This window comes from Carcharhinus amblyrhynchos, unplaced genomic scaffold (assembly GCF_965287045.1).
Source record: "Carcharhinus amblyrhynchos unplaced genomic scaffold, sCarAmb.v2.hapA scaffold_38, whole genome shotgun sequence".
Lineage (NCBI taxonomy): Eukaryota > Metazoa > Chordata > Chondrichthyes > Carcharhiniformes > Carcharhinidae > Carcharhinus > Carcharhinus amblyrhynchos.
The window spans coordinates 10,662,433-10,689,829 of record NW_027649779.1 but is presented as its reverse complement, the minus strand read 5'-3'; the positions used below and the strand labels follow the sequence as shown (position 1 = coordinate 10,689,829).

The 27,397-nt window shown below is 42.9% G+C and overlaps 1 long non-coding RNA gene and 8 other non-coding genes across 9 annotated transcripts in view; 4 read left to right on the top strand and 5 right to left on the bottom strand.

Annotated features, from left to right (window-relative positions):
* Positions 1–27,397, bottom strand: part of LOC145362544 (uncharacterized) — a 538,269-nt gene that overhangs the window by 367,334 nt on the left and 143,538 nt on the right. The gene's annotated exons all lie outside the window — the stretch shown is intronic.
* On the bottom strand, positions 6,990–7,063 carry trnat-ugu (transfer RNA threonine (anticodon UGU)). The gene has a single exon. It is a non-coding gene; the product is annotated as a tRNA-Thr (tRNA).
* Positions 19,217–19,296, top strand: trnal-uaa (transfer RNA leucine (anticodon UAA)). Its single transcript has one exon. It is a non-coding gene; the product is annotated as a tRNA-Leu (tRNA).
* trnan-guu (transfer RNA asparagine (anticodon GUU)) lies at positions 21,794–21,867 on the bottom strand. The gene has a single exon. It is a non-coding gene; the product is annotated as a tRNA-Asn (tRNA).
* Positions 22,719–22,791, bottom strand: trnav-cac (transfer RNA valine (anticodon CAC)). Its single transcript has one exon. It is a non-coding gene; the product is annotated as a tRNA-Val (tRNA).
* trnat-ugu (transfer RNA threonine (anticodon UGU)) lies at positions 23,450–23,522 on the top strand. The gene has a single exon. It is a non-coding gene; the product is annotated as a tRNA-Thr (tRNA).
* trnaq-uug (transfer RNA glutamine (anticodon UUG)) lies at positions 24,752–24,823 on the bottom strand. Its single transcript has one exon. It is a non-coding gene; the product is annotated as a tRNA-Gln (tRNA).
* On the top strand, positions 25,428–25,500 carry trnar-ccu (transfer RNA arginine (anticodon CCU)). The gene has a single exon. It is a non-coding gene; the product is annotated as a tRNA-Arg (tRNA).
* trnaf-gaa (transfer RNA phenylalanine (anticodon GAA)) lies at positions 26,499–26,571 on the top strand. Its single transcript has one exon. It is a non-coding gene; the product is annotated as a tRNA-Phe (tRNA).

Below are 27,397 nucleotides of genomic sequence, written 5' to 3'. Positions count from 1 at the left end.
AACTACAGAAAATGCAATTGTCGAGAGGATGACCCACAGGTTAAAGAAGTATGAATTGTCTCAAGGCAGGATAGTTAGCAAGATTTCACAAGCTCAGGCCAAATACTGAGAACGATATGCAGTATAGCAAGAACTCAACGTTGAGGCCGTCCTCGTGCAGAACTTGGCTATCAGTTTCTGCCCGGTGATTATGCATTGCTGTGTGTCTTGAAGGCCAACTTTGCAAGACACTGACCCAAAGATCGGAAGATGAGCGGGCTTGACTGCTGACATTTTCCCCGATCAGCATTGCATCTATCTCCTCAGTATTTAAACACAGGACATGACCGACACATTATCCTTGATCATCCAGTACTTTCCCAGACCTGAAAAGCTCTGAGATCTTCTTCGGAGCCTTCAACATGTCATCGATGAAGACGAACATCTGGTCAAGGCCTCCCCATACCCCCAGTACCTGCCTTCAGACAACCACACAACCTCAAACAGACAATTGTTGCAGCAAACGACCCAGCCTTCAGGAAAATAGCGATCTGGACACCAGACAACAACCTCTGTAGGACGTGCCGGATCATCGACATGGATATCACCATCTCAAATGAGGACACTATCCAGCAGGCACACGACATATACTCATGTGACTCGGCCAATGTGGTCTACCTTATACACTGCAGGAAAGGATGTCCCGAGGTGTGGTGCATTGGTGAAACAATGCAGACGCTACGACATTGTCTAAATAGATACCGCAGGACAATCACCAGGCAGGAGTGTCCCCTTCCTGTCAGAGAACAGGTCAGCAGTCAGGGGCAATCAGCCTCTGATCATTGGGTCAGCGTTCTCCAAGGCAGCTTTCAAGACACATGACAACACCAAATCACTGAGCAGAGACCGATAGCCAAGTTCCACATGTGTGAGGATGGTTTCAACCCAGATCTTGGGTTCATGTCACATTACATTTAAACTCCAACATTTGGCCTGAGCTTGCAAAATTTTACTAATTGTCATGGTTTGAGACAATGCATACCACTTTAACCTGTGATTATCTCTCTCCATTCGCTTTATCTGTAACTGTAAAGACTTGATTACCTGCAAAGACTTCAATTGTAAACATTACCTTGCAATTCTGTCTATCTATATAGGCCCTGTTTGTGAACTCTCCATTCACCTGATGAAGGAGCAGTGCTCCAAAAGTTCGTGCTACCAGATACAGCTGTTGGACTGTAACTTGGTGTTGTGAGACTTGTTTCTGTGACGACTCCAGTCCAATGCCAGCATCTCTACTTCATGGCTATCACCAACAGCACAAATCATCGGTTCAAAGTGGAGAGGATCTTCAACGATATCACCCACATCAACACAGACATCATATTCCTACAAAATGCAAGAAAGCAAACAAGGTCCCAAAAGGATACAGATCACGAACTCAGTCAACACGGCCTACAATACAAATTATGTCTCGAGACGTTGCCGTTGCATCTCTCTCACACTCCTCAATCACCTTGTACATTACTCTACAGCGGATGTCACAGCCTTCAAACTAAAATAGAGACAATATCCTGAATTTGTCCTCAGGACACAGCAGAACAGAAATTAGAGGCCACCAAGCAGACAAGACAACAAAACTACACCATCTACATGAACAACAAGAAGATGAAACTTGAGAAACTCGACATTCCCAGCAGCAGCAACCAAGTCTTCCTCGGACCACAGTAGAAAACCATATCAATACAGTGAAGTCCATTGTCAACTTGCCGGACTACACCCTTCAACCAGATGAAGTCGAAGTTCTCAGTCGAAGGCCCATTTCTGCCCCATTACCAAAATGGACCCATTGGTCATGCGGCAGAAGGAGAGAAAAACATCAGTCGAATGAGGCTCAGGCAGCCCTTCGACAAGCCCCTCCACCTCTCTTCAACCCTCCTCTGTCTCACCTAAAACAGTTGTACCCAGAAACATTCAGCTGCCAGTCCTGCCCTCCCCTTAACCATGCCTCTGTTACAGCCACCACATCTAACTGCCTCACAAACATCAAGGCCCTAAGCTCATCCGTTTTCCCTGCCACACTCCTAGCATTGAAACAGGCACAGTTCAACCCACGAGTGTCCCTCGGAACCTCCTTCTCCCTGATACTTTTCCTTTCACCCGACTTTCTCCCAGCCACCTCCCCACCCCCCCTCTATATTAGTTTAAATCCTTCATAAACACCCCAGCTAACCTCCCCGCTAAGACATTAGTTCCCCTCCCGTTCAAATTCTCCCCACCCCTCCTGTACAATTGCCCTTCTCTCCTAAACACCTCCCAGTGATCCACAAAAGTAAAGCCCTCTACCCTACACCAATCCCTCAACCATGCATTCAGCTGCACGACCTCGTCATTCTTTGCCCTGCTGGTACTGGGCAACAACCCAGAGAGTGCCACCCTGGAGGTCCTACTCTTTAGTTTGGCCCCCAACTCCCTAAATCGCCTACGGACCTCTACCCTACTCCTCCTTCCTATGTCCCCCTCCCCAGCATGTACTATGACCTCAGCCTGTGCCCCCTCCCCTTTCAAAATTCCCTCTACCTTGTCCGTTACATCCTTGACCCCTGCTCCAGGAAGGCAGACCACCATCCTGGAGTCACGCCTCTGTCCACAGAACCTCCTATCGATACCTCTGACCCTCCTGTCCCCTACCACTATCACCTTGCCAGCCCCCTTCTGTCCCTCTAAGTCAGTCTCCCCCTCCTGCCTATCTTTCTGTGCCCCTGTCGACGAACCATGGGGGGCGTCTGGGGAGGCCGGGGGAACCTGACTACTCTTCTTCTTCCTCTTTCCCCTCCTCACAGTCGTCCATCCTCCCTTCTCTTCAGCCCTTGAGACCTCCTCCTGCTCATGGTTCCCAGCCATTATCTCCTCGTTTTCCCTGACTAGAAACGCATCTTCCAGCCGCCCCTCGAGTTGCCTGACCCGGGCCCTCAAGCGCTGCAGTTCTAAACATTTACTGCAGATGTGGACCTTGGGGACACGTGACACCACCAGGATCTCCCACATGTGGCACCTGACACAACTTACATTCCCCCCTATATTCCCTACCATGTCCCAACCTCCTGTAAGTGCCCAAAGGTGGAAACCTGTCTCTCACCTTCTCTAAGCCTACTCTCTCCTCAGCCCAGCGAGCCAAAGCCCTTCTCACTCAGTTCCCACTCACTCCGCTGCCCGCTCCTGACGCTGCCCGCTCTATGCTGCTACCCTTTTTTTTATACCCCCCGCTCCCCCTTAACGACGATCCCCTGGCCTAACTTCCGGTACGGAAGTAAACTACACTCTAACAAGCCCCGAGAACCGGAAGTACAGAAAAAAAGCGGTTTTTTACTTTAAATCAGTCACTCACCACAGCCACAGCCACCAGGTTCAATGCTCCGGAGAACAACTGAGGGTCTCTCCTGCACTGTGTGAATCTGAGATTGTGTGATGGGGAAATGTTTTGAACGCACTGGGATCTGGAATGTTCTGTCTGAGCCAGAGGGGGAAGGAGATTCCATCAGGAGGAGATTGAATGGGAAGCTGAGGGGAAAATATTGACAGGGTTACGGGGAGAGGGTGGGGGGACTGGGAATAGTCAAACTGCTCTTGCAGGCTCTCCATCCTGGATTGACGGGCTGAATGGCCTCCTGTGCTGTCCCCATTCTATGATTCACACACAAGTGACCCTCTGGGTGTCTATTAGACCCCACTCATTCCTCCAGGATCAGTTCCAGCATTTCAAGCTCAGATCCCAGTACTTTCTAGCTGGGGGCAGTGAGGAGTAAAACAGAAATAGGAATAGGAGTGGCTGCCAATAAAAAATAGCTGTCAATTGTTCCCGGCTGTACTGTTATCTGGTATTACCAACATTATTTAATGACGATTGACTTCAAACATATTACATATAACATTATATATACATATATACATATCTGTACACCATTACATATATATATCATATATATAAAAATGCTTCCATTATACCTTTAAACATAAAAAAAAATGAAAAATGAACTTGTTGCTGAGCATTTGTTCCAATTCCTGCTTCCTTTCATTCCTGGATAGATCATAAATCTGTCTAACCCAAACTGAAGTGTGTTCAATGATGGAGCATCAGAACCCTCTGGGGTAAAGAATTTCCAAGATTCACCAGCCTTTGAGTGAAGCAATTTCTCCTCATCTCAGTCCTAAATCATCAGCTCCTTATCCTGAGATTGTGCCTCCGCGTGGAAATAAAACAAAATGCAGGTGACATTAATATTTTAAAGTCAGCCAGCTTCCCTGGTGGTCTAGTGGTTAGGATTCGGCGCTTTCACCATCGCGGTTCAGGTTCGATTCCCGGTCAGGGAATGTAGATTTATTGCTGTATCACAATCCTGCGTTACTTCCGGGTCTGCACCAGTTCTGTCGGAATCAGTATCAGAGAGATTTCCTCTTTAGTATCTGATTTGGAAATGTCACATTTAAAGAACATTTTGACACCAAGCATTTATTTGCATTTCGTTCAGTCCCCAACAGAATTTAATGGGTTTCTAGGTGCAGACTAATATGGTTAATCACCATCTGAAATATCTGATAGTAGTGTGTGCTCAAAAAGACAGGTACAAGCGATTCTGGAAGTGTTTGCAGTCTCGATGCTGTGCTAGTTGTTGTAATTCACACTCAGTTACTGGTTTGAACTCGAAAACTTAACTTTCTGTCTTTCTCCACCTTTATTGCAAACCCTGCTGAGAACTTCCTGTCCTTTCTGTTTTTATTCTAACAGGAATCATAGGAGGAGGAGCAGACCACTCGGTCCATCGAGATTTCCACCATTCAATATCATCATGGATGATCTTTGGATATTACTTAGTTTTTCCAGCAACTCCCCATATCCCTGAATTCTCCAAGAAATTAGAAACCTGTTTATCCCAACTTTATATGTGCTTGATGATGGGACATACATCACTGTCAGGTACAGAGAATGCCAAAGATTCTCACCCTTTGAGTGAAGCAATTTCTGCTTATCTTAGCCCGAAATGATAATCTGTGCCGCATTGGGCCTGATTCCCGAACAGCAGAAAAAAGAAAATCTCTCAGTTAGAATCCGTCATTAAGGAGGAAATTGCGAGGCATCTTGAAGGGAATTGCTTGATAGGGCAGACGCAACACGGTTTCATTAAAGGGAAGTCGTGTCTGACAAATTTACTGGAGTTCTATGAGGATGTGTCTAGGGCGGTGGATAGAGGAGAGCCGGTGGATGTGGTCTTTCTGGATTTTCAGAAGGCGTTTGATAAGGTACCTCACAAGAGGTTACTGCAGAAGGTCAGAGGACATGGAGTTGGGGGTAGGGTGTTAGCGTGGATAGAGGATTGGTTGTCAAATAGGAGGCAGAGAGTGGGGGTCAATGGGTGCTATTCGGATTGGCGGATGGTGACTAGTGGGGTGCCCCAGGGGTCGGTGCTGGGGCCTCAGCTATTTACCATTTATATAGATGATCTGGAGGAGGGAACCGAGTGTAGGGTGTCGAAATTTGCTGATGACACCAAGATTGGGGGAAAGGCAAATTGTGCGGAGGGTGTGGAGAGTCTGCAGAAGGATCTAGATAGGCTGGGCGAATGGGCCAGGAAATGGCAAATGGAATTTAATGTTGGCAAGTGTGAGGTGGTCCACTTTGGTAGGAAGAATGGTAGGAAGGACTATTACTTACGTGGCGAAAAACTGCAGCAGGCGACGGTGCAGAGGGACCTCGGGGTCCTTGTGCATGAGTCGCAAAAACCCAGCCTGCAGGTGCAGCAGGTGGTCAGGAAGGCGAATGGGATGCTGGCCTTCATAGCGAGGGGGATTGAATATAAAAGTAGGGAGGTCTTGCTGCAGCTGTATAGGGCATTGGTGAGGCCGCAGCTGGAGTACTGTGTGCAGTTTTGGGCGCCGCACCTGCGCAAGGATATTTTGGCCTTGGAGGGAGTGCAGAGGAGGTTTACTAGGCTGATACCGGAGTTGAGGGGGTTGAGCTATGAGGAGAGGCTGAATAAACTAGGCTTGTACTCGTTAGAGTTTAGAAGAATGAGGGGAGATCTCATTGAGACGTATAAGATGATGAATGGGATGGATAGGATAGAGGTGGAAAGACTCTTCCCGCTCAAAAAAGACAGTAGGACTAGGGGGCACAGCCTCAAGATAAAGGGGGGGCGGTTCAGAACGGAGTTGAGGAGGAACTTCTTCACTCAAAGGGTGGTGAATCTCTGGAATTCTCTGCCCGTTGAAGTGGTGGAGGCTGCCTCGCTAAATATTTTTAAGAAGCGGGTTGATGGGTTTTTGATAAGAGAGGGGATTAAGGGTTATGGGGAGAGGGCGGGAAAGTGGAACTGAGCCACGACAGATCAGCCATGATCTTATTGAATGGCGGGGCAGGCTCGAAGGGCCAGATGGCCTACTCCTGCTCCTATTTCTTATGTTCTTATGTTCTTATGTTCTTCCATCAAACCGAATCAGAACTGTGTAGGTTCAAAGAGATCACCTCATATTCTTCTAAACTACAGACAATTTTATCATAGGACAACTCACTGACCCCAGTGAGCAATCTGGTGAACCTTCTCCTTACCGTTTCTAATGCAAAGCATAAACATTTTTAAATGTGACTGTCACATCTGTGCAGAATATTCAACCTGACTTCAACAAAACCCTGTGTAACAGGAGAAACACCTCGTTATTTTTAAACTCCTCTCTGCCGCCAGTGAGAACAAAATGTAATTTCCCTTCCAATTATCTGCTGCACCGACATGTGTATTCCTTGTGTAAATACATCTATTCTATTCTTAATATCAACATTTATATTTTTCAGCTCGTCAAATATGTTCTGGTCTTTCTATATTTTTTCACGAAGAAGAAAATCGTTTTACTTTCCAAAGTTGCACTCGATCTGCCCCTACGCTCAGAAGAGCATTCTGTTCTACCTCCCACTCTACCTGCCTTTTTCCTACGGTTTATTGTAGCTAAACGTTGGGTGGAGGCTCCAGCGAGAATTGAACTCGCGACCGCTGGTTTACAAGAACCAGTGCTCTAACCACTGAGCTATGGAGCCAAATGCTGTCGCCACCTTGCGGTGCGAGTGGCATTATCAGCGGATTGAGGAGCAGGATGGGGTTTGAAGTGGGGGATTTTTGATGAATGTGGAAATGTCTGAGGTGGAGAGCAGGAAGTTAAAAGACGCAACTTGAAAGTGACATGATTTGACATGTGTGCTGTGTGTGTATCTGACATGTATGTTGGGTATCTGACATGTATGTTCTTCAGAGTTTATCGTTAGTGTTACATCTCTGTCTTCTCCAGCTCCGATGCCAGTTCATCCAGATGGAAGATTTAGATGTTGTTCCCTTCACAGACGCTGTGAGGCGTGTTTTCATTAAATGAAAATAATTTCGCCTTCCACGCGAAAGGTCACCGGTTCGAAACCGGGCAGAAACATTTATTAAGCTTTCTCGTGTGGTGGAAGAGAAAACTGTTTGATTTCAGTTTGTTGCTCAACATGAACCGAAGTTCGATGTGAAACACGTTATCGTTGATCTGATATCTCCCTCAAATACTTTCTGTGAAATTATAAACACGTTATTTTGACGAAAACTCAGGGAAGTCGATTTTGACACCGAGGATTTATCCGCATCTTGTTCAGCCTACAAGGCATTTAATGGGTTTATAGGTGCAAACTAATAAAGTAAATCACCATCTGAAATATCTGATAGTAGTGTGTGCTCAAAAAGACAGATGCAAGTGATATTGTAAGTGAACTAGGGGAAATGGCGCACATTTCACAGAAGAATCTTTTTTTAATCGTTTTTCATCACTAAGGAACAGGAAAAAAACACTCAGACAGATGAGGGAATCGAGACTCAGTGCGGATCTACTGGACTTTCCTGTAACGGGCCGGATTTATGTGCCTGAATGTTTCAATCCCATAATAAAAATGGTGATCAGTTACTTTGCCCCTCGTTGAATTCCTCCCTGTGGTAAGAGACATGGATTTATTTTACCTTCCCGTTCATAAGAGAAAGGGAATAACCAACACACTACAGCAACGCTGCGGGATCAACGGAACTAAAGAGACTTGTATAGAATTGTAAACAGTGTGGTCATGCTGCAGTTCTGGAATAGGATTTCAGGAATAGAATTGTGGTCATTGACACACTAGTTTAGAAGATACTCACCATCTGTGGTCTCAGCCTCTGTGGCGCAATTGGTCGGCGCATTCGGCTGTTAACCGAAAGGTTGGTGATTCGAGACCACCCACGGACGGAACTTTACTATTTTCTCACCATCAGCATTCACAGCAAACAGTTGCCTGTTGGCAATGGGTCCGTGGGTGCCAATAAAAAATAGCTGTCAATTGTTCCTTGCTGTGCTGTTTTCCGGTATTACCAACATTATTTAATGACGATTGATTTCTAACACATCACATATAATATTATACGTTCCATTACACCGTTAAACTTTTTTAAAAAATGCAATCGAAACATGAACTTGTGGCTGAGCATTTGTTCCAATTCCATGTTCCTGCTTCCATTCATTCCTGGATAGATCATAAATCTGTCTAATCCAAACTGAAATGTGTTCAATGATGGAGCATCAGAACCCTCTGGAGTAGAGAATTCCCAAGATTCACCAGCCTTTAAGTGAAGCAGTTTCTCCTCATCTCAGTCCGAAACCATCAGCACCTTATCCTGAGATTGTGCCCCCGTGTTTCAGATTCCCGGATCGGGAGAAACAATGTTTCAGTTTTTCAATGCTATCTATTGTTTCTCGTCAAAACTGTTGAGATTTTCCAGCATTTCCTTTTTTTGATTCAGATTCCAGCATCCTCAGATTTTGCTTTTATTTTGTCTAAAACGCGGGGATCCAAACTGCATAGACTGTTCCAAATGTGGTCTCAACAAAACCCTGAATTACTGGAGCAAGAATTCAAACACTTCAAAGCTTAACTCCGTGCTGAAGGCTGGAAGGAGAGTGTGAGAGTGGATAATTCTCACTGAGTACATTCCTGTAATCAGTAACTGGATCAGGAAGATGAGATATCTGTGTTTCTTTGTACTGTCATCTGTAAACTCCATCTCCTCTCAATGCCGTGTTCCTTACATTCACTTTCTCTGCTTTCCAGTTTGGTAAATGACGTGTGCCAGTTACCCTCCATGATGAAAGCCTGCCGTGAATTCCCGTGCACGTTTCACAGAAGCCACAGTGATGGGTTTGTTTGGTTTTGGAAATTGAAAGCGCCACAAGAGCAGTTTGCGGGACTATTTCACCTCACTGTCAATATCCTGTTCCAGCTAACAGGAATCACTGCTTTCATTGGCTGAAACAGTCACTTGTGTCAGATATAAACATGACAATGTGAAGGATAAACTTGCATTTGGTGAATTAAAAAGTCTGAAATAAAATAAATAGCAATTGGTTCATTGACCCCAGAAAAGACAATATGGCTTCCTGTTGAATTTGCTGCGAGTCTTCACTTGAGAAAGGACAGGACACAAGGCGAGACTGAGATTTGTGCGTCCTGCCGGAAAATAACTGATTTATTTTCACGGATTGGAGGAAAGCAATAAAGCTTCATTCCCTGACCTGCAATCAAAACAGCAGTGAAAGTGGATTTGAATTTGATGTTTTCTCACGAAGATTTGAACCTCAGCCACTGCGCTGTTTAGCATTCATTCCGTTAGGTGAGTGCGGGATTAATTCTTCGTTCAATGCAATCAAATCCTTACAAATATTCCAGATTGTTTTTTTTTCCTGTTTCATTTCCAGATTCCTTCATTTATGTTCATTAGCGATAATTTACTAACCTCCAGCCAGAAATTGAACAAAACTCACTCCAGCTGGTGACATCCTTGATTTCTGGCTGTTTACATCTCCTCAAGCCTCTGTCCGTCTTTGTGTCTGTGTGTGTTGTTCTGTGCAGTGGGACAGTGGATAATTCTCACTGTGTACACTCCTGTAATCAGTAACTGGATCAGGAAGATGAGATATCTGTGTTTCTTTGTACTGTCATCTGTAAACTCCATCTCCGCTCCTTGTCGTGTGTCATACATTCACTTTCCCTGCTGTCCAAATGAAGTTCCGGTTCACTAACTGTCTGTGTGTGGATCAAGTAGCCAATTGACCCTGGGAGCTGAACAGCCAGAGGGAGCAGGATGAGAGGCAGCGACAGAATCGGGAAGAGAAGCGACATGATACGGTTTGGTAAATGACTTGTGCCCGTTACCCTCCGTGATGAAAGCCTGCCGTGTGTTACCTTCCAAGTTTCACAGGAGCCACAGTGATGGGTTTGGTGGGTTTTGGAAATTGAAAGTGTCACATGAGCAGTTTGCGGGACTATTTCACCTCACTGTCCATTTCCTGTTCCAGCTAACAGGAATCACTGCTTTCATTGGCTGAAACTGTCACTTGTGTGTGATATAAACATGGCAATGTGAAAGATAAACTTGCATTTGGTGACAAAAAAGTCCGAAATACAATAAAAAGCAGGTGATTCATGGATAAATGACCATTTTAAAGAGTTTTTGTCAGCTTCCCTGGTGGTCTAGTGATTAGGATTCGGTGCTTTCACCGCCGCGGCACGGGTTTGATTCCCGGTCAGGGAAAAACCCAGCTTGCAGGTGCAGCAGGTGGTCAGGAAGGCGAATGGGATGCTGGCCTTCATAGCGAGGGGGATTGAATATAAAAGTAGGGAGGTCTTGCTGCGGCTGTATAGGGCATTGGTGAGGCCGCAGCTGGAGTACTGTGTGCAGTTTTGGGCGCCGCACCTGCGCAAAGATATTTTGGCCTTGGAGGGAGTGCGGAGGAGGTTTACTAGGCTGATACCGGAGTTGAGGGGGTTGAGCTATGAGGAGAGGCTGAATAAACTGGGCTTGTACTCGTTGGAGTTTAGAAGAATGAGGGGAGATCTCATTGAGACGTATAAGATGATGAATGGGATGGATAGGATAGAGGTGGAAAGACTCTTCCCGCTCAAAAAAGACAGTAGGACTAGGGGGCACAGCCTCAAGATAAAAGGGGGGCGGTTTAGAACGGAGTTGAGGAGGAACTTCTTTACTCAAAGGGTGGTGAATCTCTGGAATTCTCTGCCCGTTGAAGTGGTGGAGGCTGCCTCGCTAAATATTTTTAAGACGCGGGTTGATGGGTTTTTGATAGGAGAGGGGATTAAGGGTTATGGGGAGAGGGCGGGAAAGTGGAACTGAGCAGCGACAGATCAGCCATGATCTTATTGAATGGCGGGGCAGGCTCGAAGGGCTGGATGGCCTACTCCTGCTCCTATTTCTTATGTTCTTATGTTCTTATGTGGATTTATTTCTGTACAACAATCCTGTGTTACGTCCAGGTATGTAACTGTCAGAATCAGTATTAGGGAGATTTCCTTCTTTGCGTCTGAATTGGAAAACTCAGATTAAAACCATTAATTGTTTTTTGTACAATGCTCATTTCACTTCTTAAAAAATCCACGATTTAATTCTCATTATTTTTATGGAATAATTTAACAGGGAACATACTATACACTCTGAGTGTGGAAACACATCAGAACCTATGGAAAAAAAAATCTTAAACACGTGGTGCACAATAACTTTGCCAATGTGTTTGTTTTGATTAGCACAATCCATGTATAAAAAAAAACAGATCACTTAATTGTCTCCCTGGAGCCTGACACCAAGGATAAATGTGGTAATCTCTGAATACAGTGGAGAAGACAATTGGGGACTTTGATCGAAATGCATTCATCACCGAAAGATCTTCTGTTTGCCATTTACTATCTCGTCATTGCTGCTATTGGCGTTCCGGGTAAAGTCTAACGATGAATTATTCATTATGAAAATCATTGTTTATCCCTCCCGCAATTCTATTTTTTTCCCGAAATGTTTCTCTACAGTACCGATATTGTGGGATAATTTTTCTCAGTTAAGTTGACAATCTTCTTCTTACCTGCTGTGATTTACCCTATTTTGCTGGAGATTCACCTTCTACACCATGACAGTTTTCATCCTCCATTTTAATCATTACATTTTTCCCTCTACCTGGCATAATTACTCGACCTGGCTGGAAATACAATTAGTTGTGCTCTCATTGAACATGAATAGAACAGAGAATACAAGGCTGGGCGAATGGAAACACAATGGGTACCATTATTCTGGCAATTTGGCAGCAGGTATTATCAGTATAGTGAATGACAACGTGCATCACAAACAATGTCTATTACTTAAAGCGTAAGGAGCAAACTTCCTGACGTAATTAACGATTTGGGTCTCATGATTGTGTATGAATTGAAGCAAGCTTACTGTAATGTGTTGTTTCTCACTTTTACCGATATGTCTCTACATTATCAGCATAATTTACCCTCTTTAACAATATTACCTTAACCAGGGTAATGTTATCACTTCAATCTTACAAGTTCGCCTTCTTTCTATTCCCAACTCATATTGTAGGTGAACCATTTGGTTGTTCATGCTGTCACTGTGGCTGCATTACCACAACACTATCCTCATAGTAAAGTAAGTTCTGGTGTGATTTGTCACTGTGACTGTAGGAACATTGCGGTACTCTAAATGGAGCTCTGTTATGTTGTTGAGGCTGTTAGTGAATAGTCACAAATTTATCCCGATGTGCGTGTTTTTTTGTTGTTTTTATTGTTGTGTTGCTTGCAACAGGAAAGACAATCCTCTGCAAAGTTGGTGCTGATTTTCTTTTAACGTTTTATTTAGACAATGTCTCAGGTTATTGTTTTTATTCCAGAGATGAAATCATAGCCAATGCAAAACTCCATGTGTGCTGAACTCCTGGAGTAGATCTGAAGTCCACTTCAATTTGGCAGTTCTACTGACTGAACCATGTTGTTAACATTGCAAGTAGAAGATATTTTATTCACTACTGTGAACCATTTTTTCAATGGTTTCAATGAATTAAAAATTTGGAGTCCAAAACCATTCTCAATTCAAAGCATGTTCTTGTGTTCTAAATGAAATACATTTCCAGTTTTCTTCTCGCATTTGAGGGACTTGACATGTTTGTACAATGAAAATTATGTGATGCATTTCTCCTATATTAATGTATATTTAATATTAATAGCCATTGGATTTGCCAATAACTTGGTCGTGTCTTCTCTCTTCTTTATTGGTGGGACAAGACACAAACTGATTGTATTTCCTGTAGCTGATCAAACAGTGAGGTTAACATTCAATATGTTTTTTTACTCACAGTTCAGTGTAGTATTGAAAAAATGCTTCATTTTAGGAATTTTTATTTTAATCAGTGAATCAGAGGGTTCTTCAACTAGGATTGCCAATTCTGATCTCTCATCATGTTTGCTTCCTGATGCTTCAATACTATAATGATTTTCTCTTCTATTTTTCTATTTTGCATATTCATTGAGCTTATTTTGTCTACAACACAGCAAATTTGGCAGTGATTGTGATCCTAGCCCGTGGAAGATGCGGTCTTTCTGGATGTATCACTTACTATTTGATATCAATGGCGGTCACAGATCTCATGGTCATTATTGCAGCTGTGATATTAAACCGGATTGCCCGTATTTATTTCCCATTCAGCTTCCTCTCCATCACTCCGGTCTGTAGTCTCAGTTTTGTGATAATTTATGGAGTCAGAGATTGTTCCGTCTGGACAACAGTCGCGTTTACCTTTGATCGATTCGTTGCCATTTGTTGCCAGAAGCTGAAGACGAAATATTGCAGCAAGAAAACGGCGATGAAGGTTACAGGGACAGTTTGTGTTCTAAGCGGTGTTGTTAACACCCCCTGGTACTTTACATATGAGCCGTCATTTATCATCGACGGCATACCTTGGTTTTGTAATGGAATAGCAATACTTTATACGTCACTAATATGGATCGTATTTGACTGGACTCTTATCATTTTAACACCTTGTCTCCCATTCATTCTGATTTTATTGCTTAATGTGCTGACCGTCAGACACATTGCAATGACCAATAGAGCCCGCAGGAGACTCCGGGCACAGAGCAATGGAGAGAATCAGAGTGACCCAGAGATGAAGAAACGGAGGAAGTCTATTGTTTTACTCTTCTGTATCTCGGGGAGTTTCATCCTGTTGTATTTGTTATTTTTTATAACTATTCTCTATGTTCAACTTGCGAATGTTACATACTCCTCAGTTTCTGATTCCAGCAACTTAGCATACATGCTGGATGAAAGTGGGACTATGCTTCAGCTTTTGAGTTCCTGCATCAACCCTTTTATTTATGCAGGAACTCAGAGTCAGTTTAGGAAAGAATTAAAGAATGGGGTAAAATATCCCCTGATACTCATTGGCAAATTATTTAATTAATCAATTCAATGTAATCCACCTGAATTGCATATTAATATCAAGCTTTAGCCCTGATTGTCTATGGAAGGCCATGCATTCACTCCCATATCCACTGTGGCATATTAAGGCACGATATGTAATAAATAATGTATAACTTGTCTAAACTGTTGTCAGTTAATCCCCAATCCATTGTCTGAACTAACTGGCGTCAGGCGCTTTCCAGGAAGCCCTGAGAGCCCGATAGTTACTCTACATTCACGTAGAGACACAGAGTCCGATTATTAACTGTTACTGGCTTACCAGATTAAAGAAATATAAATATCCAGCTTTGGTATCAATTAACCCGAGATGATAGAACATTTTCTGAAATTTAACGAAAACATGTCCTCAAACTCTGGCATCTGCGCACGAGGCGCTTTTCCCCGTCCAGATTCCTGGGCCCACAAACATAGAAGACAGGATTTGACACAAAACAATTGATAAAGACTAAATGCAACTAGTTCAGCTTCCATAAAAGAAAAGAAGTACTCCGGAAGGTGAAGATAAAAACATAAAATGCTGGATAAGCACAGCAGGCCCGGCCTCATCTATGAGGACAGAAACAGCGTGAACATTTCTAGCTCACATGACATTTCTTATTTTTCCATTCGGACATGCTGCCAGAGCTTTTATGGTTATCTAGTGATTTCTGTTTTTACTTTACCTTCCATTAGGGATATTGACCAACAATGCCTAAATATCCAGGGTATGGGAAGTTATAAAATGAAGGCAACAAAAGTACATATTTGGAAATATTAATTCACAAACACATCGTTACAATGTTTCAAATGTAAGGAGAATCTTATCTCCACGATGTCCAAAATGTCAATTTCGTCTGATAGCCGCATGATACAACAGTAAAGCTGTTCTCTCTTATTTACAATCAATCTTAATCTATTCGTTCACAACAGATTCATGGAATGAGATAGGCCTCTTTCCAATTTGTGCAACTTTTAGTAAAAGGGAGCCGAAATTATTTGCATGAGTGCAAAGGAGCCCTGGTGACTTCCTGTATTGGGTCTGATGGCAGCAAGCGGCTTCCTGTATGGTAAAAAAAGGAAAGCAACGATGTACCTTTTGTGTTTCCAAACAAGGCTTTCCTGACGACACAAACAACATTCCCTGATGTGATTCCAATATTCCTGATTTGGTCCAGGAGGAAACAAGCGAGGTAAATGTGCATCCCACTGCAACGGATAAGATGTATGTTGAATCCAGAATGCCTTTGGTAACTTGATTGCATACAAATAAATTATCAATGCCCTATATATCCTGTTCCAATGTGTTTGGAAGTATCCTGGACTGGATTGGAGTGGCAGTGATGAGCTTCTGAATTTCACAGAGAGTTTTGCCACATGGATGATGCTATGGACTTGGTGACTTGCAAATGCTGCTCTGATCCATACTGATGTTATGACTGGATACGTCACATCCGAAGATGGGACTTAGAATGATCGATCATAACATTGAAGAGTGTGACAGAGGTTACTGATGAACATACCAAAAAAAAGTACGAGAACATGCAGACATTGGGACCAGAAACAGAAGTACGAAACTTCAGCCCTTTGAGACTGTTCTGCCATTCAATCGCATCATGGCTGATCTCTCCCTGGCCTCCCCACTTCACATCCCCAATGTTCCCCTTGTCCCTTTTTACGTCAAAAATATATGTATCACCGTCTTGAAAGCCGCGGAGCAAGTGCGACGGGGCTCGAAGTAGATGAAGGCAGCTCACATGAGAGTCGAGATTTCCAGTGTTACTTTGAAAAGTGATTAGTTATTCCCTTGATCATGAAAGTAGCAAAAAGGGGCATGTTTGATAAGCTGATGGTAGTGTTTGTTTGTACAAGGAACGCAGGAATTCGTTTGCGAACAATCAGTTCGAAAGAGAAATGGCATTTTGAGCTTTCTTGTCAAAGGATTGGCGTACAGCAATAAATAGGTATTATTGCAGTTAATAGAGTTTATTGAGACCGCATGTGGAGAATTCTGCGCAATGCTGGTCACCATATTTAAGAAAAGATATTCTTGCATTGCAGACAGTGTGGTGAAGGGTCACTAGGTTGCCCCGTGAGCTCAGCTTTATGCTTTGATGAGGGGTTGTGTAAATTGGGCTGAAATTCTCTTGCGTTTAGAGGAATGAGAGGTGATCTCATAAAAACCTGCTCCATTCTGAATGGGGTCGAGAGGGTGGACGCTGAGAGATTCTTTCCACTGGGCGGGAATCTAAAACAGCATCAGCAAAAAGAGCGTTTAGGGCGGTCTGGAGCTTGTACATTCTCCCTGTTTATACATAGGTTTCCTCCCGGTACTGCGGTTTCCTCCCACAGCTCAAAGATGTGCTGGTTAGGTCGATTGGACTTGGCAAATTGTCCCTTAGTGTCCAAAGGTGTGTAGGTTAGAGGGATTAGCAGGATGGGTGTGTGGGGCTGCGGGAATGGGACCTTGATGTGGTCTCAGTCGGATAGTCGTTGCAGAGTCAGACGGGCCGTATGGCCTCTTTCAGCAGGGCAGTGGTTCTATGAGATCAGAGGAATTTACTTCACGCAAAGTGCTGTGCATCTTTGAAACTCTCTCCCAAAGAGGGTTATCGCTGCTCCTTCATTGAACACGTTTCAGACTGTGATGGGGCAAAAAAATACGGTCTGTCTGGGAATTAAGGGATATAGGGAGCTAGTGGGAAAATGGAGTTGAAGCCCAAGGTCGGATATGATGGCATTGAATAGTAGAGCAGGCTCGATAGGCCGAGTGATCCATTCCTGCTCCTATTTATTGTGTTCTTGTGTATGAGAAAAACAGTAATTCATGTTTTCAATAAAAACAGATTGCTCCAGAAGTTCTCAGCAGGTTGGGAAGTCTTGTTGAAGTTGTACAAGACATTTTAAGGGCACATTCGTAAAACAGTCTGCAAATTCTGGTTATCCTATTACGGAAACGATATTATTAAACTAGAAAAAGCGCAGAAAGTATTTATTAGGATTTATTAGTACTTGACGGATTGAGTTATAAGGAGGGACTTTTTTTTCTCTGGAGCGTAGGAGGCTGAGGAGTGACCTTATAGAGATCTATAAAATATTGAGGGACATAGACAAGGTAGATAGTCAACATCCCTTCCCAAAGGTAGGGGAGTCTAAAGCTAGAGGGCTTAGATTTAAGGTGAGAGGGGAGAAATCCAAAAGTGTCCAGGTGGGATTTTTTTACGTCATATAGAAAATTCCAGGGGTGGTTGTGGATGCGGGTAAAATTTTATCTTAAAAAAAAAATTAGATAGTTACATGAGTACGATGGGGATAGAAAAATATTGGCCAAATGCGTGCAATTGGAATTACTTTAGGGGTTTAAAAAAGGATGGCATGGACAAGTTGGGCCGAAGGGCCTGTTTCCGTGCTGTTAACCTCCATGAGTCTATGCGCAGGTCTGGCAGCAAACATGACGAGAAAAACACAGTTAAGTTTCAGAATCCAATATAATGTTATTTAAAAAAGTAACATCTTCGAGTTATAACAATTTGCACAACATCTAGACAGGGAATTGAATTAAATCCAGGCAACGAATGTCCTGAATTTAAACTACTGCTATATTCCTGTAGTAAAATTATTCAGGAAATTTAGCTGTTATTTGAAAGGCTGGAGGCTTGATCGCACCGTGAGCCACACAGTTTTCCTGTATTCCTGCTTCTACTTATATTCCCAACATAGACACACTGTGTGTCCTTCTGCAACAAAGAAACATGATTCAAGCTTTGCTGGTCTCACTGTTATTCAGTAAGTTGATATACAAATAGATCTATGAATATTCATTTCAAATAATAGAAGAGCTATTAGGTTATGCTTTGGTATATTTCCAAACTATTAGAAACACTGTGTTCACAGTAACTGATAGAAGTTGTTGCTGTGATTGCAGATATAGAACTGCAACCCACCACCACACCGAGTGAATCCACTGTCTGTTTAAGTGTTGATCAGTGAAAATGCCAATCATCCTCTGTGACATACAGATACCGAATCAATAAGCAATAGCCAATCAAAGTAGAAACCAGAATCAGTCAATCTTTCTCCCTACTTTCAAACATGTTGTTATTTTCTGTACCATTTGCCAGTGAGGTGAATGAAAAAGTGAACACAGTTTGTGATGTAAAAATGTGCTCACTCCTTCTGGGAACAAAATCACATTGATGCACAGAGCAACACACACACACAGACACAAAGACGGACAGAGACTTGAGGAGATGCAAACATCCAGACATCAAGGATGTCAACAACTGGTTTCAGTCTTGTTCAATTTCTGGCTGGAGTTTAGCAAGTTATCGCTGATGAGCATTAATGAAGGAATCTGAAAGTGAATAAGGAGAAAAAAACAGAACTGGAATATTTGGAAGGATTTGATTGCATTGAACGAAGAATTAATTCTGCAGTCACCTAAAGGAATGAATGCTGAGCAGAGCAGTGGGTGAGGTTCAAATCTTCGTGAGAAAACATCAGTTTCAAATCCACTTTCACTGCTGTTTTGATTGCAGGTCAGGAAATGAAGCTTTATTGCTCTCCAATCCGTGAAAATGAATATCACTTATTTCCCGGCAGCAGGCACAAATCGCAGTCTCGCCTTGTATCCTGTCCTTTCTCAAGTAAAGACTCGCAGCAAATTCAACAGGAAGCCATATTCTCCCATCTGAGGAGCAGACGAGGTTAAGGACAGTTTAAATGGAGCCAGCTCTTCACTGCAGCTCATTGTGCTTCTGACTGGAGATGGTTTTTGTTTGCTGCACATTCCAGGATCATCTGATTCGGTGACAATTTCTCCATCGCCCATCCCAACTCCACTGATTTTGACATGTTTCAGCATCAATGCAGTGAAATGACAGGATTATCAGGCTTTCGCGTGTGGTAGTGTGGCCGAGCGGTCTAAGGCGCTGGATTTAAGCTCCAGCCTCTCGAGGCGTGGGTTCGAATCCCACCAATACTAGACAGCAGTTGCACGCAGGCGTGTGTGGGGTCTCGTTTTTTTTTTGACAAACACCCTTGTAAGAACGGGATATTGCGCTTGACTCATCGATCGACAGTTCCGACGCGCCATTGCAAAAAGAAAAACTCACCGACCTCCTCAGAAAGCATACAGGGGACAACGTTAGAGTCCCTTCCTTCTCCAGTACGTCCCCAGAGTGGAGAAGCTTCTTGGGAACCTTCAGCATGCAATTGATGAAGACAAATATCTCGCGAAGGCCATCTCCACACCCCTCTACTTGCCTTCAAAACACAGTTCAACCTCAAACAGACCATTGTTCGCAGAAAACTACCCAGCCTGCAGGAGAACAGCGACAATGACACCACACACCACCGCCACGGTAACCTCTGCAAGATGTGTTGGATCATCGAAATGGATGCCATCATCAAACGTGAGAACAGAATCCACCAGGTAGGCGATATATACACACATGTAACTGGGCCACCGTGGTCTACCTCATCCATTGCATGAAAGGATATTCCGTATCATGGTATATCGCCCAGACCATGCAGACGCTACGACAACAGATGAATGGACACCGCTTCACAGCCGACAAGGCTATTCCATTCCTGTCGGGGAACACTTAAGCAGTCAAGGGCATTCAACCACCGATCTTCGGGTAAGCTTTCTCCAAGGCGGCCTTCAAGACACACCACAACACAAAATCGCTGAACAGATCTGATAGCCAAATTCCAAATACAGAGAACGGCTTCAACGGGGATTTTGCGTTCATGAAACACGACTTGTAACCCCCACCTTTTGGCACGGGCTTGCAAAATCCTAGTAAGTGTCCTGGCTTGGGATATTTCACACTGCTTTAACCTGTCCTTATCCCCCTCTCCACTTAATCTCACAGTTACGGCTTCTGAGTGAAAACTGCCTCTTTTTCACTGGAGGTAGGAGAGTTCCTGCTTAATTCAATGAAAGTGTTTTCTTGTCATTGAGCACAAGATTTGGATCCAGATCTGTGAGATATTTGTGTCAGTAGAAGGAATAAATTTTTCCCAATTAACAGCCAGATTTTAACATCAGCATTTTATATCATCAGTGCTTTGTAGTCTATCGCTCTCTTTTTTTTTCCCGTTCTTTTCATGTGACATTTCCAATTCAGACGTAAAAGAGGAAAACTCTCTAATACTGATTCCGACAGAACTGTAAGTAACGCAGGATTGTTGTACAGCAATAAATCTACATTCCCTGACCGGGAATCGAACGCGGGCCGCGGTGGGAAGAGCACCGAATCCTAACCACTAGACCACCAGAGAAGCTGATGCAAGTTTTTTAAAAGATGAACTTATCCATGAACCAATTGCTATTAATTTTATTTCAGACTTTTTAATTCACCAAACGCAAGTTTATCCTTCACATCGCCATGTTTATTTCACACACAAGTGACTGTTTCAGCCAATGAAAGCAGTGATTCCTGTTAGCTGGAACAGGAAATGGACAGTGAGGTGAAATAGTCCCGCAAACTGCTCATGTGGCACTTTCAATTTCCAAAACCTACCAACCTCATCACTGTGGCCCCTGTGAAACTTGGAAGGTAACACACGGCAGGCTTTCATTACGGAGGGTAACTGGAACAAGTCATTTACCAAACTGGAAAGCAGGGAAAGCGAATGTATGACACACGGCATTGAGAGGAGATGGAGTTTACAGGTAACAGTACAAAGAAACACAGATATCTCATCTTCCTGATCCAGTTACTGATTACAGGAATGTACACAGTGAGAATTATCCACTCTCACACTCTCCTTCCAGCCTTGAGCACGGAGTTAAGTTTTGAAGTGTTTGAAACCTTGCTCCAGTAATTCAGGGTTTTGTTGAGACCACATTTGGAACAGTGTGTGCAGTTTGGATCCCCGCATTTTAAGCAGAATCTTAGCAAAATCTGAGGGTGGTGGAATCTGAATCAAAAACAGAAAATGCTGGAAAATCTCAACAGCTTTAACGGGAAAGAATAGATAACATTGAAAAACTGAAACATTATTTCCTCTGATCCGGGAATCTGAAACACGGAGACACTATCTCAGGATAAAGCGCTGATGATTTAGGACTGAGATGAGGAGAAATTGCTTCACTCAAAGGCTGGTGAATCTTGGGAATTCTCTACTCCAGAGGGTTCTGATGCTCCATCATTGAACACATTTCAGTTTGGGTTAGACAGATTTATGATCTATCCAGGAATGAATGGAAGCAGGAATATGGAATTGGAACAAATGCTCAGCCACAAATTCATGTTCCGACTGTATTTTTTTTTATGTTTAGTGGTGTAATGGAATATATAATGTTATAGGTGATGTGTTAGAAATCAATCGTCATTAAATAATGTTGGTAACACCATATAACAGTACAACCGGGAACAATTGACAGCAACTTTTTTATTGGCACCCACGGACCCATTGCCAACAGGGAACTGTTCACTGTGAATGCTGATGGTGAGAACACAGTAAAATTCCGTCCTTGGGTGGGATCGACCCACCAACCTTTCGGTTAACAGCCGAACGCGCTGACCAATTGCGCCACAGAGACTGAGATAGTAGAAGGTAAGTATATTCTAAACTAGTGTGTCAATGACCACAATTCTATTTCTGAAAATCTGTTCCAGAACAGCAGCATGACCGCACTGTTTACAATTCTGTACAAGTCTCTTTAGTTCCATTGATGCCGCAGCACTGCTGTAGTGTGTTGGTTATTCCCTTTCTACTATGAACGGGCAGGTAAAATAAATCCACGTCTCTTACCACAGGTAGAAATTCAACGGAAGGCAAAGGAACTCACCATCATTTTTATGATGGGATTGAAACATTCAGGCACATAAATCCGGCCCGTTACAGGAAAGCCCAGTAGATCCGCACTGAGTCTCGATTCCTTCATCTGTTTGAGTGAATTTTCCTGTTTCTTAGTGATGAAAAACGATTTAAATAAAAGATTCTTCAGTGAAATGTGTGTATTTTCCCTAGTTCATCAACGGAACTAAAGAGACTTGTATAGAATTGTTGCCAGTACGGTCATGCTGCAGTTCTGGAATAGGTTTTCAGAAATAGAATTGTGGTCATTGACACACTAGTTTAGAATATACTTAGTTCACTTTTTGAGCACACACTACTATCAGATATTTCAGATGGTGATTAACCATATTAGTCTGCACCTATAAACCCATTAAATCTGTTGGGGACTGAACGAGATGCAGATAAATGCTGGGTGTGAAAATCGACTTCCCTGACTTTTCGTCAAAATAACGTATTTATAATTTCACAGAAAGCATTTGAGGGAGATATCAGATCAACGATAACGTGTTTAACATCGAAGTTCGGTTCATGTCGAGCAACAAACTGAAATCAAACAGTTTTCTCTTCCACCACATGAGAAAGCTTAATAAATGTTTCTGCCCGGTTTCAAACCGCGGACTTTTCGCGTGTGAGGCGAATGTGATAACCACTACACTACAGAAACAGCTGGAAACCTAGCATAGCGAATCTGCCTGTCTGCAATATTCAACTGCGCTGTGTTGCTGCAGGTTCCGATGGTTAGACTGAGATCCCATGTCACTGAATTCAGGAAGATAGCCGTTACTTTCAATCTGATTGTACAACTTATCCCGAACACCAAAACTTAAAAGAGTTCGTCTGGCAAATATCTAAGGGAGCAATGATTTCTGCCCATTCATTAATGCATCATTTTCATCTTTCTTCGAATAATCTCAATCAATTGTACTCAGTGATAAAAACAAATTACTGCGGATGGGAAAAGAGGAAATGTTCCAAAATCTCCCAATGTCTGACAGCACCTGTAAGGAGTGAAAAGGGCGGACGTTTCGAGTCCAGATGACACTTTATCAAACGGAGTTAGTCCGATCGGGAAGACAGACAGGAACACAGGCTGAATGGCTGTTTGTCGGTACAAGCGACAGAATTGCCAACATTTGAGACTGCAATCCCTGCCCAGAGGATGGGTTGGGACTTTCTAACCGAGGTTCAAATTCTGTCATTTTAACTTTCTGTTCTCCACCTCAGACATTTCCACGTTCATCAAAAATCCCCCACCACAAACCCCATCCTGCTCCTCAATCCACTGATAATGCTACTCGTACCGCAAGGAGCTGACAGCATTTGGCTCTGTAGCTCAGTGGTTAGAGCACTGGTCTTGTAAACCAGGGGTCGTGAGTTCAATTCTCGCTGGAGCTTCCACCCAAAGTTTAGCTACAAGAAGCTGAAGGGAAACGGTAGGTAGAGTGGGAGGTGAAACAGAGCATTCTTGTGAGTGGAGGGGCAGGTCAGGTGCAACTTGGAAAAGCAAGAATATGTTCTTCTTCGTGAAAAATATAGAATAACCAGAAGATATTTGAAGAGCTGAAAAATATAAATGTTGGTATTAAGAATATAATAGATGCGTTTGTACAAGGAATGCTTAAAGTTAGCATGTAGGTGCAGCAGGTAATTGGAAGGGAAATTACATGTTGGTCTTCTTTGCCGGCAGATTGGAGTTTAAAAATACCGAGGTGTCTGCAAATGATCACTCAAAGCATTTGACCTACTTGTTGTTGCTGCCACATTGAATGAAAAAAAATCACGTGTTTCTAGTGACCATTTGCATCTGGCGGTTCTGTTCCTGTTTGTATGGTGTGATGGTGAGCTCTCCGGACTCCAAATACAGTACTCGGAGTTCAGAACTTGGTGAAAGATTTTTTTTTTGCAAAACGTATTATGAGTTTGCTGACATGTTCTTACGTTTTTAAGGCAAGGACAGATACATTTTTGAATAGTAAAGGCATTAAGGGTTATGATGAGCGGGCGGGTAAGTGTAGCTGAGTCCACAGAAAGATCAGCCATGATCTTATTGAATGGCGGGGCAGGCTCGAGGGGCCAGATGGCCTACTCCTGCTCCTAGTTCTTATGAAGGGAATTTATGTTTAAATTCTCAGAAAGTGGAAATCTAAACACTGAGGATATTTCAGCAAATTCCACCACAATCACATTGCAGACGATGCAGTGAATGACTCTCGTGGCGTCATTGCATCAGCCCCAGGGGACAATTGCCCAAGTGCGAAGCGTCACCCATGGAATCAACAGAACTCTGAAGGACAACAATCATCCCCCCGCCACCCCACCCCACACGCACACACTTACTCTCCATCTCTCTCTCTCACACACACACACACACACACACACACACTTGCTCAGTAATTACCGGACTCCAGTAGAATGGTTATTGTCGGACACCAACTGATTCTTTCTTTCAACAAAGAAGGGAAAGAACGGAGGAAAAATGAAAAACGCAGACATTTCAGGCATCTGGCGGCAGAGGCTCAGCAAATCGAATTCTAACAACAGCTGAACAATTCTCTGGATTAGCACTTGGTGAGAAATTTAAACGAAACGCTCTTCAGGCAATCTGCATTTAGCAAATTGAAGCAAGGTTCCACCGAGATTTGAACTCGGATCGCTGGATTCAAAGTCCAGAGTGCTCACCATTACACCACGGAACCCAACACATAATAGAAAGTTGAAAATCGCCAATGAATATTTGTACCATGTCAACAGCAGGGAGAAATTTCAGTCCCGTTGCACAGTTCATATTTATAAATCCGTTGCTGGTTCCTCCTGTAAAAATAAGTAGGCTACCTTCCACTGCATTAAATTTCTCTGTAAGTGACCACTTTCAAATAGTAATGTTTGTATCGAACTGACATAAACCTTACTGCAGTAAATCGATTGAACAACATCAGCTTGTCAGAGCTCTGCTTTCTTCACAGTCCTTGTGAGACTTGCCAGAATTTTCCATTTTCTTCTCCGATTCCAGCATCTGCAGTAATTTGCTTTTATTACTGAGTATAATTGATTGAGATTATTCGAAGGAATATGAGAATGATGAAATAATAAATGGGTAGAAATCATTGCTCCCTTAGATATTTGCGAGACGAGTATTTTTAAATGTTGATGTTGGGGATAAGTTGTACCAGCAGATTGAAAGTAACGGTTGTCTTCCTGAATTCAGTGACATGGGCTCTCAGTCTGACCATCGGAACCTGCAGCAACACAGCGCAGTTGAACATTGCAGACAGGCAGATTTGCTTTAACTCGCTTCAAGCTGTTTCTGTAGTGTAGTGGTTATCACGTTCGCCTCCTACGCGAAAGGTCCCCGGTTCGAAACTGGGCAGAAACATTCGTTAAGCTTTCTCATGTCAGGTAAGGGAAAATTGCTTGATTTCAGTTCGTTGCTCAATATTATCGGAAACTCGATGTAAAAGACATGTTATCATTGCTCTGACTTTACCCTCAAATGTTTTCTGTGAAATAATATGCACTTATTTTTGACGCACTGACAGGAAAGTTCGATTTTGACACCGAGCATTTATTCCCATCCCGTTCAGTCTACAACAGAATTTAATGGTTTACAGGTGCAGACTAATATGGTTAATCACCATCTGAAATATCTGATAGTAGTGTGTGCTCAAACAGACAGATACAAGCGATACTGTAAGTGAACGAGAGGAAACGGCGCACATTTCACAGAAGAATATTTTTAAATCGCTTCTCATCACTAAAAACAGGAAAAGGCATTGGGACAGACGAGGGAATCGAGACTCAATGCGGATCTACTGCACTTTCCTGTAAAAGTTCGGAATTTATGCGCCTGAATGTTTCACATCCATAATAAAAAAGGCTCAAGGGTCACTAACAGATAATTATTGATTTTCCTCCATTTAAATGTATTTGACTTTGTTTAAAAGCTGACGATAGTCAATCTCAAAATTGTGATCTGTATTACCCGGTGACTCGATTGGTTCTGTTGGTCAGTTATATTTTCAATTCAGTGATGTTCAAGTTCAGAAATATTCAATTCATAAGGAAGACAAATGTGTTAAATAATACATTGATACTAAATATTGAAAGGAATAGTGAGTAATATTGTACAATGAACTTTGATAAATTGTCATCTGGACTCGAAACGTCCGCCCTTTTCACTCATTACAGGGGCTGTCAGACATTGGGAGATTTTGCAGCATTTCCTCTTTTCTCATCCGCAGTAATTTGCTTTTATCACTGAGGACATTTGGTTGAGATTATTCGAAGAAAGATGAAAATGATGCATTAACGAGTGGGCAGAAATCATTGTTCTCTTAGATATTTGGGAGAAGGAAGCTTTTAGCTAACCAGATAGCCGAAATAGCTCAGTTGGGAGAGCGTTAGACTGAAGATCTAAAGGTCCCTGGTTCAATCCCGGGTTTCGGCAAGTTTCCCTTGCTGGTTTTCTGTGCTACCTACTAATTGGCACTGCATTTTGTCTTGCACTGTCTTCAAACCTCATTTCACACAAGCTGCAACAGACCAAATACCCATCGCAATTTCCATCCTGCCAGATGTTGTTATATTTTTTCCTTGTTGGATTTCACCTCTTTAAAAAAAAACTTCCTCTATTTCTAAACATTCCCAATGTTAATATAAGGTGATGGAGGTGAAGGTTTATCTTTGTTTCCTGATGCACACATGCCATGTAACTTCCTGAGTTTTTCCAATCTCATCACATTTCAGTGCAGATGTCAGGTCCGCTTTTACATGGCAGTGAAAATACATTCAGCAAAATCCCAGTTGTTACTATACTACACCGGTATAATCTCATTTGAGATTATACCGTTCATTCTGCCAGGTATTACAGCACTGAATTAATTCTCGGCTAATTCCACAATATTTCATATCTCTGTTGTGACTCCACTAGACCCTCTCTCTCCTGATACTGCACCAGAACACGCATTACACACGGCTCCATCTCTGTTATTACATTGCAACCTGCCACGTATGATGAAAGATTGACAATATCTCACTCACTGCTGCACCAGTCCACCTCCCTGTTTAGACCGAATAATATCCTGACTCTAATTATTGACCTATTTCATGTTTCAATTATTGCTGTACTTGTCCCTGTCGAAGCTTATATCAATCTAAGGCCTTAAACAGAAATTACTGCAGCAGGCTATACAGCCAATGAAAGAATAAGAAACAGCAACTAAAACGAGCGCTTCACAACATCTGCAATAGCAAAGGAGATCCACGAGATGGCA